This window comes from Anoplophora glabripennis, unplaced genomic scaffold, assembly GCF_000390285.2.
Source record: "Anoplophora glabripennis isolate ALB-LARVAE unplaced genomic scaffold, Agla_2.0 scaffold581, whole genome shotgun sequence".
Lineage (NCBI taxonomy): Eukaryota > Metazoa > Arthropoda > Insecta > Coleoptera > Cerambycidae > Anoplophora > Anoplophora glabripennis.
The window spans coordinates 282065-291136 of NW_019416654.1; the positions used below are offsets into that span (position 1 = coordinate 282065).

The 9072-nt window shown below is 32.0% G+C and overlaps 1 pseudogene; it reads left to right on the forward strand.

Annotated features, from left to right (window-relative positions):
- Positions 1 to 308: 308 nt before the first annotated feature.
- LOC108912184 lies at positions 309 to 8183 on the forward strand (annotated as a pseudogene).
- The last annotated feature ends 889 nt before the right edge of the window (positions 8184 to 9072 follow it).

Here is a 9072-nt window from a genome sequence, read left to right on the forward strand (position 1 = left end):
TTACTTAATGTAACTGCAGAAGCTATTAAAAAGTAAGTAGGTACTTCTTAGATTAACTTGATCAGTAAACATTTCTTAAGTAGCAAATAGATTATTAATAGTGATAAATATTTCACTTAACGAGCATGACTAGATTGAAGTTGGTAAAATCAAAAGCACGCATACTTTTGTTTTGCTCATTCATATTTTATTCGACAGCATTTGTAAGTGTGGTGTTGATTCCGGTGAAGTAGAGCCTTCTCAAGCAAATACTAATAAAGAAAGTTTACCACATAAAAGGTATTCATTTGCAAGGAATTTGAAAAACTATGTTTTGGAATTCTGTCGAGAAGGATCTCTACATGGCGTTAAATATTTGGGGCAAAATAGGACAATCGTTGAAAAGTAAGTAAATACAATTTTATTTGCATTTTAATTGAAATAGTGAGTACGAGTATAATATGTAGTGTTTAACTTAGAGTAAAATGAATTAAAACAGAATTCTCATTTATTTCATAGAACTTTAGAGAAGTTTATTTTTTTCTTAGTTTTTTTTTTGTATAGAAATTTAAATTTGCTCCAGTGAAAGTTCATTTAATTTTTTATATCTGCACAAAAAAGTGACTACGGGAAAAAACGATCACCCAGAATTTTTTACTGATCTTTTCTAGACGTATTTCAGAAAGCGCCACTAGTATTTCTAATTGGATAATTTTAATTTGAAACGAGTAATTTGAATTTTAGGTTAGTTATATACAGGGTGTAAATCACAATTTAAGCTCTCTAAATGAGGCTAGACAGCGTCTAAACCGTAAGAGTTAGAGATCTGCAGTTTTCATAGTTTGTTTTGCCATAAATTACTCTATCTTGTCATCTATGAGCAAAACGTGTACGTTATTGAGGCTCGGAAATATAATAATAATTTAATAAACTTACGAGTTAAAAACCTTTTTTTTAACTGGAATGACTCATATTAATTGTCATGGGTAAATGCAAAATTGAATGCTCTTTCGACTGGTATAAGTTTTTTCTAAAGTCCAAAAAAGTAGCTATGAAACAGCTTCAAGAAGGTCTTGCAAAACCACTTTTCTCTCACATTTTATCAAGCCTGGGACTGACAGTGTCAATAGTTACTGGCATGTTTAAAAAGTGGTTTGACAAACAAAAGTAAACAACTAACAACAACTAAAACAAAACGCAAACGAAACAAACTGAAACTCGGAACACAACAATGAGAAAAATACTTAGACCGCTGATTTACATCAATTCCTCGAAGTGTCCTCCATTTTAGTTAATACACAAACGAATTCGCTTCTTAAAAGACCGTTCAACATTGGTCAGCATATCTGGCGTAATTCTTGAAATGCTACTGTAATGCGCTGCCACATATCTTCCGCGGTAGTTGGTGTAACATAAACTGCTTTTTATGAATCCCCATAAAAAAATGTCGCAGCTTGTCATATATGGACACTTGAAGGCCAAGTCACTGGTCCCCCAAACTGACGAACCGCAACGGTATTGTGAGGTGGAGCATCATCATGTTGCATCCATATTCTTCGAAGCTACACTTCGAAGAACTAACAAGTCTTTTAGAGTATTTGTTAAAAAGTTTAAATAAACTGCTCCAGTTAGATGCTGCTAAAAAAAGGATGGTCCATTGACATAGGTTCCCAAAATTGCTACCCACACGCTCAAAGACCATCGTTGGCTATGTTGTCCGGAATTGGTGATGATTTACTGTGTCATAATAATGGCAATTATGACCATTAACGAAATCATTTTTATGAAAAGCAGCCTCATTGGAGAACATGAACGATAAAAAAATCATCATCTTGATTTAACATCTCAAGTGCCCATTGACAAAACTCCAGTCTCTGCTGAAAGTCTACTTTTAGTAACTCTTAGTGTAATTGTATGCGATAAGGATGTGCTGTGCTGTGCTTTTGTAAAATTCTATGTATCGACGTTGAACTGATACATAGCTACTTTTTCGAACTGTAGAAAAAAAACTGATTTTTCTGGAAAATTGTTAGAGATAAGTATGGATAACCTTATATCAGTCGAAAGGGCATTCAATTTTGCATTCACCCATTACAATTAATATGGGTCATTCCATTTGAAAAAAAAAGTTTTTCAACTCGTAAGATTATTTAATGCAGGTCTCAGTGCTTCCGAGTCAGAATAACGTACACGTTTTGCTCACAGATAACAAGATAGAGTAATTTATACCAAAACGAACTGTGAAAACTGCAGGTTTCTTACTTTTACGATTCAGACGCTATCTAGCCTCATTTAGAAAGCTGAAATGGTGATTTTTTTTAAAAAACAACTGATTATCTCGAAAACGGTAAGTTTAAAGCACCATGTATATTTAATAAACTCTACCTAATATTAACTAAGGAATTCAAAAATGCAATAAGATACGGGGTGTACCGTTTAAAATACAAAGTTATGTAGCGCCCGCAAGAAATGGAACACTGTATAGCTAAAAATATTTTCCGTATATGGCCCACATGATTCCAGACAACTTTTATTAAAACCATTTTTTTTTATAAATTTTACAGTTACAGAGTTACAGAAGAATCCCTCTTAGGTGGAACACCAATAGTGAATTTTAATTCATATGAACCTTTTGAAAACCGCTCTCCACATGGTAATCAAAACACTGGGCATTACTGGTTGACGAACGTCCATAGTTCGGTAAACACGCCTTTTAACGAGTCGTACTCAGCTCACTATCTCAGTTTTCATTTTAATCCTTTGCTACACTTTGTTCCGGCTATTTTATACTTTTATTTTGTTTATACATTTTATAAAGTAATGTAAATTGTAGTCACCCTAGATGTTTCAACTTATACAAACCATTAACATAGTAAGTATAAATTATATATTTTTAGTAAACCCTAAAAAATATTATTATTAAGCTCTCAGAGACTCTATTACTGGGATGAAATTGATAACCTTTCTAATATGTTACAGACTGATATATAAAAATACATTTGCAATCGGTGTAGTGTTTTTTCTAAGAACTTCGAAATGAAATGAAATCATTATTCTCTAGCAAAATGGTAGCATTAAATATACGATGTCAATTAATTTTTTATAGGATATGGTGGGCGCTTAGTAATAGTCAGTTTTGCTACAAAAGAAACCCCAATCTGGCAAGTTCCCTTTCCCGCAGTAACGATCTGTCCTGAAACGAAGGCCCTTCCCAAGAAATATAACTTTTCCCACTATCTTCAACAGAAAAAGGGAAAAAAAGTATTAAGCAAAGAAGAGTGAGTATTAATTTTTAGTTGTTAAATGACACAGGCACGCAAAAAGGAAAAAGTAGTTTATTATTTTGATCAGACCATGTTATTGTTATATTTTTGGACCACTTGAATACGAACCTGACGTCAGTTTGGTATCAGGACTCACCATTTTCGATCAAACTTTCAACAGGAAAATGAAGAGAGATTGACGCGAATGAATACAACGAGAAAGACAATGACATATATCCTGGAATGGGAAGAAACACTCGCTATCTTTTAATCGGAGGGAGTGAAATAATCTTTGCACCCAGTTTTATGAGAAGATGGAGAAAAGAAAGAAAATTTTTCTATTAGTAAGAACCAAATCTTCTGTACATTGATCACGTGACATAAGAGGGTACGCTAATATATTGTTCCGACATTAAAGGCCTTCAAACAAACGAGTTAAAACACAACGGTTATAAAGACCACAAATTAAAGTTATTCACTGACTCCTAAAAACGAAGTTATGAGGCAGTTCTGCTACATAATAATAGGTTCAGTTCCAATAACACAATCAAGAAAACTATGATAGTATAAAGTATGTCTTAGAGTTCGTGGGACACAATTTTTTACTAATTGCGTGGACATTTTCTCAAAAATAGTGAATGGCAGTGCCAAACTAACATCAGATTCCTGTTCAACGGGTCTCAAAATATGGGAGTTGGTTATGGAATGCACCATTACAATTTATTTTATTTATTTCAAAACCGGAAAACAATTGTCATGAAATTTACTAAATGATAGATGTTCATATTTTTGTTATTCCGTAGGACAAGTCTGCCGCGTGCACACGCTGTGCAGCATTAGGTTAAGCGCTGTTGTGACGTTGTGATGAAACTCCCAAATATAATACTGGCTGTATTTTGAAAACTGTTAATCTTACGCCCCTGTAATATACAACATTTTTGTTCATTTATAATTACTCTATCTCATACAATCAAACTTTTTACACCCTGTATACCTGATTATTCTTGAAAATCAAAATGTTCCATTGAAAGATTACCTTATAGATTGCTTAATAAACTGTAATAAACAGAATTTGAATTTTAGATACAACCAGATTTTTATAAAATGGTATCAGAGTGCCAATACATGGGATTTTTAGAAAACAGTTCTGATCTCTTCTTTCCTGTAATTACAGATGAAGGAATATGTTACACTTTTAATTTATTGGATAGAAGTTAATTATACAGGGACAATGTGTAAGTATATTTTTACATAAACACATTTAAAACCCAATTCTTCCCCGAAAAAAATTTTGAGGATAAAGATTCTGAATTCAAAAGTTGATCATAAACTGCATTTGTCTTTATATTGTACTCATTAAAATAACAAAAAGAAGAGCTTGATAAAATTAATTGTTCCTTAAAGATAAGTATTTACCTCCAAGTGTCCATAGATTTTAAATAATACAGTATTAAAGGCTTTCTCCCAAATTGTCTTACTAAGGTGTTTCTTAATATAATTGGCAGCTGAATCTAAAAATTAAAGTAATCCATGACACTTTTAATTTTTCGAACCTGTATCATAAAGAGAGAAACTTGTATGGTTTGAATCCAATCAACAATTTAAAGATGATTTTGGTAGCACACCTGTATCATCTTCTGTCTTATTTAGTAAACGTTTTCGGACCTTTGTTACTACATTAAGCCAAGAACTTAATAACTTTTATTGTTATATTGAAGTTAAACGGAAAGTTTATAGTTATTTTTACATATTTAAATGAATTAATCAAACAGTATCATAATACCTACTTTATTATTCCTGATAATGGAAGTACCAATATCAGTTCCTAATTGATAAATTTAAACCTTTACATTGCAGGGTTCACTTCAAAAACTACCAAAAGGCGCCTTTATCCAACTGGAGTATTCAATATGGATACCACTTAGAATGACATGTTCCAAGAAGAGCATTATTGGCTGGCGCCGTTTTTGCCTTAGAAGCTAAGTTTACCATTTTCGATGAAGAACTTGAATACTCATGTGGATCATCAATACAAGGGTATAAAGTAAGTAGTCAGTTGACATGACTTGATTTTCTTGATATACATAACTTGACACCAAGAGAAGCTGTATCAAGGAATAACGATCCAGCTTCAAATAAATATATTTCTAAGTAATACCTAACTACCAAAATTTTCAGTTTAGTTGGCATGATTCTTGGAATATTACTAACATTCAATATTTATAATTTCAGTATTTGCTCTAGTGAAAATTTTGAGCACAGAAATATTAATAATTTGTGTCCTATTCTTAATGAAACATCATTATACAAACACAGCTCCACAAAAAAAAAATTAAAAAATGCTTCCAGAAACCAATCCTGCCCTACCTTATATTTTTGGGATCGCTGAATCCGAATCCGTCAGTTTAACCTCATCACGTCAGAATTTTCCATAACCTCAAAAATTAAGCCCAAATACCCCATAACACGTAAACTATTTAATCCCCAAGCATCTTAACTCACGTAACCCCATAGCCTCATAATCCAATCATCCCCAAACCCAATAAACCCCAAAACCCCACAACCCAATAACCCCATAACCTCCAAACCCGATCAGCAACAGATATTTGAGTCTCTAACGCCGGGAGGTCCAAGTAAGTCTAATTTTTTTTGTGGAGCTGTGTAATTTTTTGCTTATCCTGAGGGTTCTTCAAAGAAGCATCTTGGCTAATTCTGGCCTCTTCTGCATCACACAATTCCTTCACAGATTTGTTTCCCTGTCAGAAAATATGTTCACCAAAGAAGCACCAAAAATGTGGAACATGGAAAGCATCTTCGTTAAAAGTCCTGCAATTTCACTGAATCTAGTGTTGCCCATAGAATTTAATTTATTCACGTCTGCAAGACAACATTCAATATGGTCATAAGTTCCAGTAATTACAATATTCTTACACCTATCTTTCCAAAGCCTGTTTAATCGATTTTATTTTTAAAATTACAATTTTCAATTTTAAATTTTAAGGTACAAATATCGCAACCTTCCAGGATACCCCGCGTGAAGGATCAACACTTCAGGATTCCTCTAGATACGGCCATTATAGCGGCCATAGCTCCGGATATGACTGTCACTTCCGATGCTGTTAGAAATTATAACCCGAGGAAGAGGAATTGCTATTTGCCCAATAAAAGGCCTTTGAAATATTTTCGACTCTACACTCAGCAAACCTGTCAGATCGAATCTAAAACGAATTATACGATAAAGAAATGTGGATGTACAAATTTCTACATGCCAAGTAAGTATTGTAGATTTTAATCAAAGTAGTATTAAATACATTAATAGGAAATCTGAAAGAAGTCAATAATTTCTGTGGATAAATAGAATGAAATATCTATAAGGGTTTTTTTACAGGGTCACAAATTCTAGACATTAAAATAATACGAGTTGTCAAACTTACCTTGATTCAAAATTAAGAGAAAACAGAACAAATTAAGAAAATTTCTGATAACTTTTGCCGTTGTTGATATACCGATTTCGAATTTGGTATAATAGGATTACTTACTCTCTTATTTGAGTTATTTCCGAATTGTTTACGTAGCACAGTGGGCAAAAACGCTCAAAATTCCGTATGAGGTAGTAAATGTTGTCCAAATTGGGATATTATATCCGCTTTCTTATGTCACTGCGACAATTGCGATATTTTAAGATCTCAACTTGCGGTACCTTAAATACTCTTATGAACTACAATCATCAGAAATGTTTCCCATAAATGATACCACAAAATATGAACAATATTTAGCGAATATAAAAAATGTAAGGTATAAATTTTAAAACCAGTTAATTGTAAACCCTTCAACCACAAATTCTTGAAACTATAAACCTTTAGATTTTGTGGGTTTAGTTTTTATTGATTTAAATTTTATGGGTCTGGGTTTAGTTTAATTAATTTAGATTTATTAGTTTAGGTTTTTAGGTTTATGGTTTCAAGATATCTTTATATATCTCAATTGTCATAATGACATAAGAAAGCGGACATAATTACGAGCATTTAAAAAAATATTGGACAACTCTTGCTACCTAGCACGGAATTTTGAGCTTTTCGCCCACTGTGCGTCGCATTGAAAATATTTTAGATGTGACTTTAATTTTTCAGGGGATAATGAAACCAAAATCTGTACCGGTGGTAAATTGGACTGCATTTACGAAAGTGAAAGTAAGTATATTGCGCCAGATACATAAACTTTCAATCCTTTAAACTACCAATTTTAGATCATCTTCTATTCCATGGAATTAATAAGAAACTAAAAACATTGCGTCAGGGCAAACAATCGAAAGGAACCGGTAAATGTGACTGCTTACCCATATGCACTTCCATGTACTATAACGTGGAAAATTCAGAATCAACGTGGAATTGGAGAAAACATTATCCAACGAAAAGTGACGAGTAAAGAATGTGAATTTTACTTATTTTCTATTTCATTTCACGAAATATATACTAGTTTAAGATATTACATATTTTAAGTCATACTCCATATTTTAAAAATATTTTAGACATTTAGAATTAAATTATTTTTGTAATTTCATGGAACATATGTCCTATTTCCAAGTATTTTTCAAGGGAAATCAGTTTATCATAATGGAAAGAAACGAACTATTTGGTGTCACTGACTTTCTGGCCAACTTTAGAGGCTTATTGGGACTTTTCGTTGGATTTTCCATGCTTTCGTTAATTGAGATCGTATATTATTGCACACTTAGAATTATTTGTAACATCAAAATGTTTGGAAGCAATAATTGGTCTGGCAGTCCAGACTAAAAGTGACTTTAATGTTAATAGGATGTATCACTTAGCAATGCGATAATTTTAGTGAGAACCATAGTAACTTAAACAGGATGTAACACAGCAATGTTCTAAATATCAAACCGCGTTTTTCTCTTTAAAAATTTAAAAGTATTTTATACTATGAAACTTTCGCACCTCTATTTTGTAGTCAAACAAATGATATTTTAATACGTTATTATGGCAACGAAAAAAGTATCTGTAAATTTTTCTTGGGGGCACCCAATACTGAAAATTTCGTCATATAAAATGACATTTGTACCATATACTGACATATTAATAATTTATTTTAGCCCAAAATTCCATTTAGTACAATATAAAATGCAATTACAAATATAAATAAGTAATATATTTATAATAGAATTTCAACTAAAACAACTGATAATTTGTTTTTTTTTTTATAAACTGTACTATATGAAATATACCTATATTCCCTGGTTTATTATTTTTGACGAAATTAAATTAGTAACTCTTCTTTATATTAATATAAAATTACTTATCATAATTATTATTAGTAATATTAAAAACACATTATAAACAATAATTGTGGGTTGGTTTGAGTTAAGGGTTTGCATTTTCTGTTTTAATATTAGCTTCTGTTACATTTTGGTCTTGCTAAATTTACTGGTGTTAGATACAATTTTTCTCTAGGTTTCAATTATTTTCCTATGCTGTTTCACATCCATATAAGGTTTGATTGATCGATCGGTTGTTACTGTGCCCCGTAATTTTAAAAAGTTGTTCTCCAACTTCCTCTTTAGCTACATTTAAGGCAGCGGTTGCTCTTGTAGAATGTAGGTACTTTCCAACTCGGCAGTTCTTGAACCATCCTCTTGAATTTGTTTCTTTCCATTTTGATTTAGAGCTGTCGGTCTTCATGTAATTTTTGCTTTTTTTGATCAGTTTATTGTACGGACACAACACATTTAAGGATTGCCCTAAATTATAATTCATTATTTACTATCGTCCAATGTATTAGAATAACCTTATGTAGCTTTAGAGAAGATTGGGTT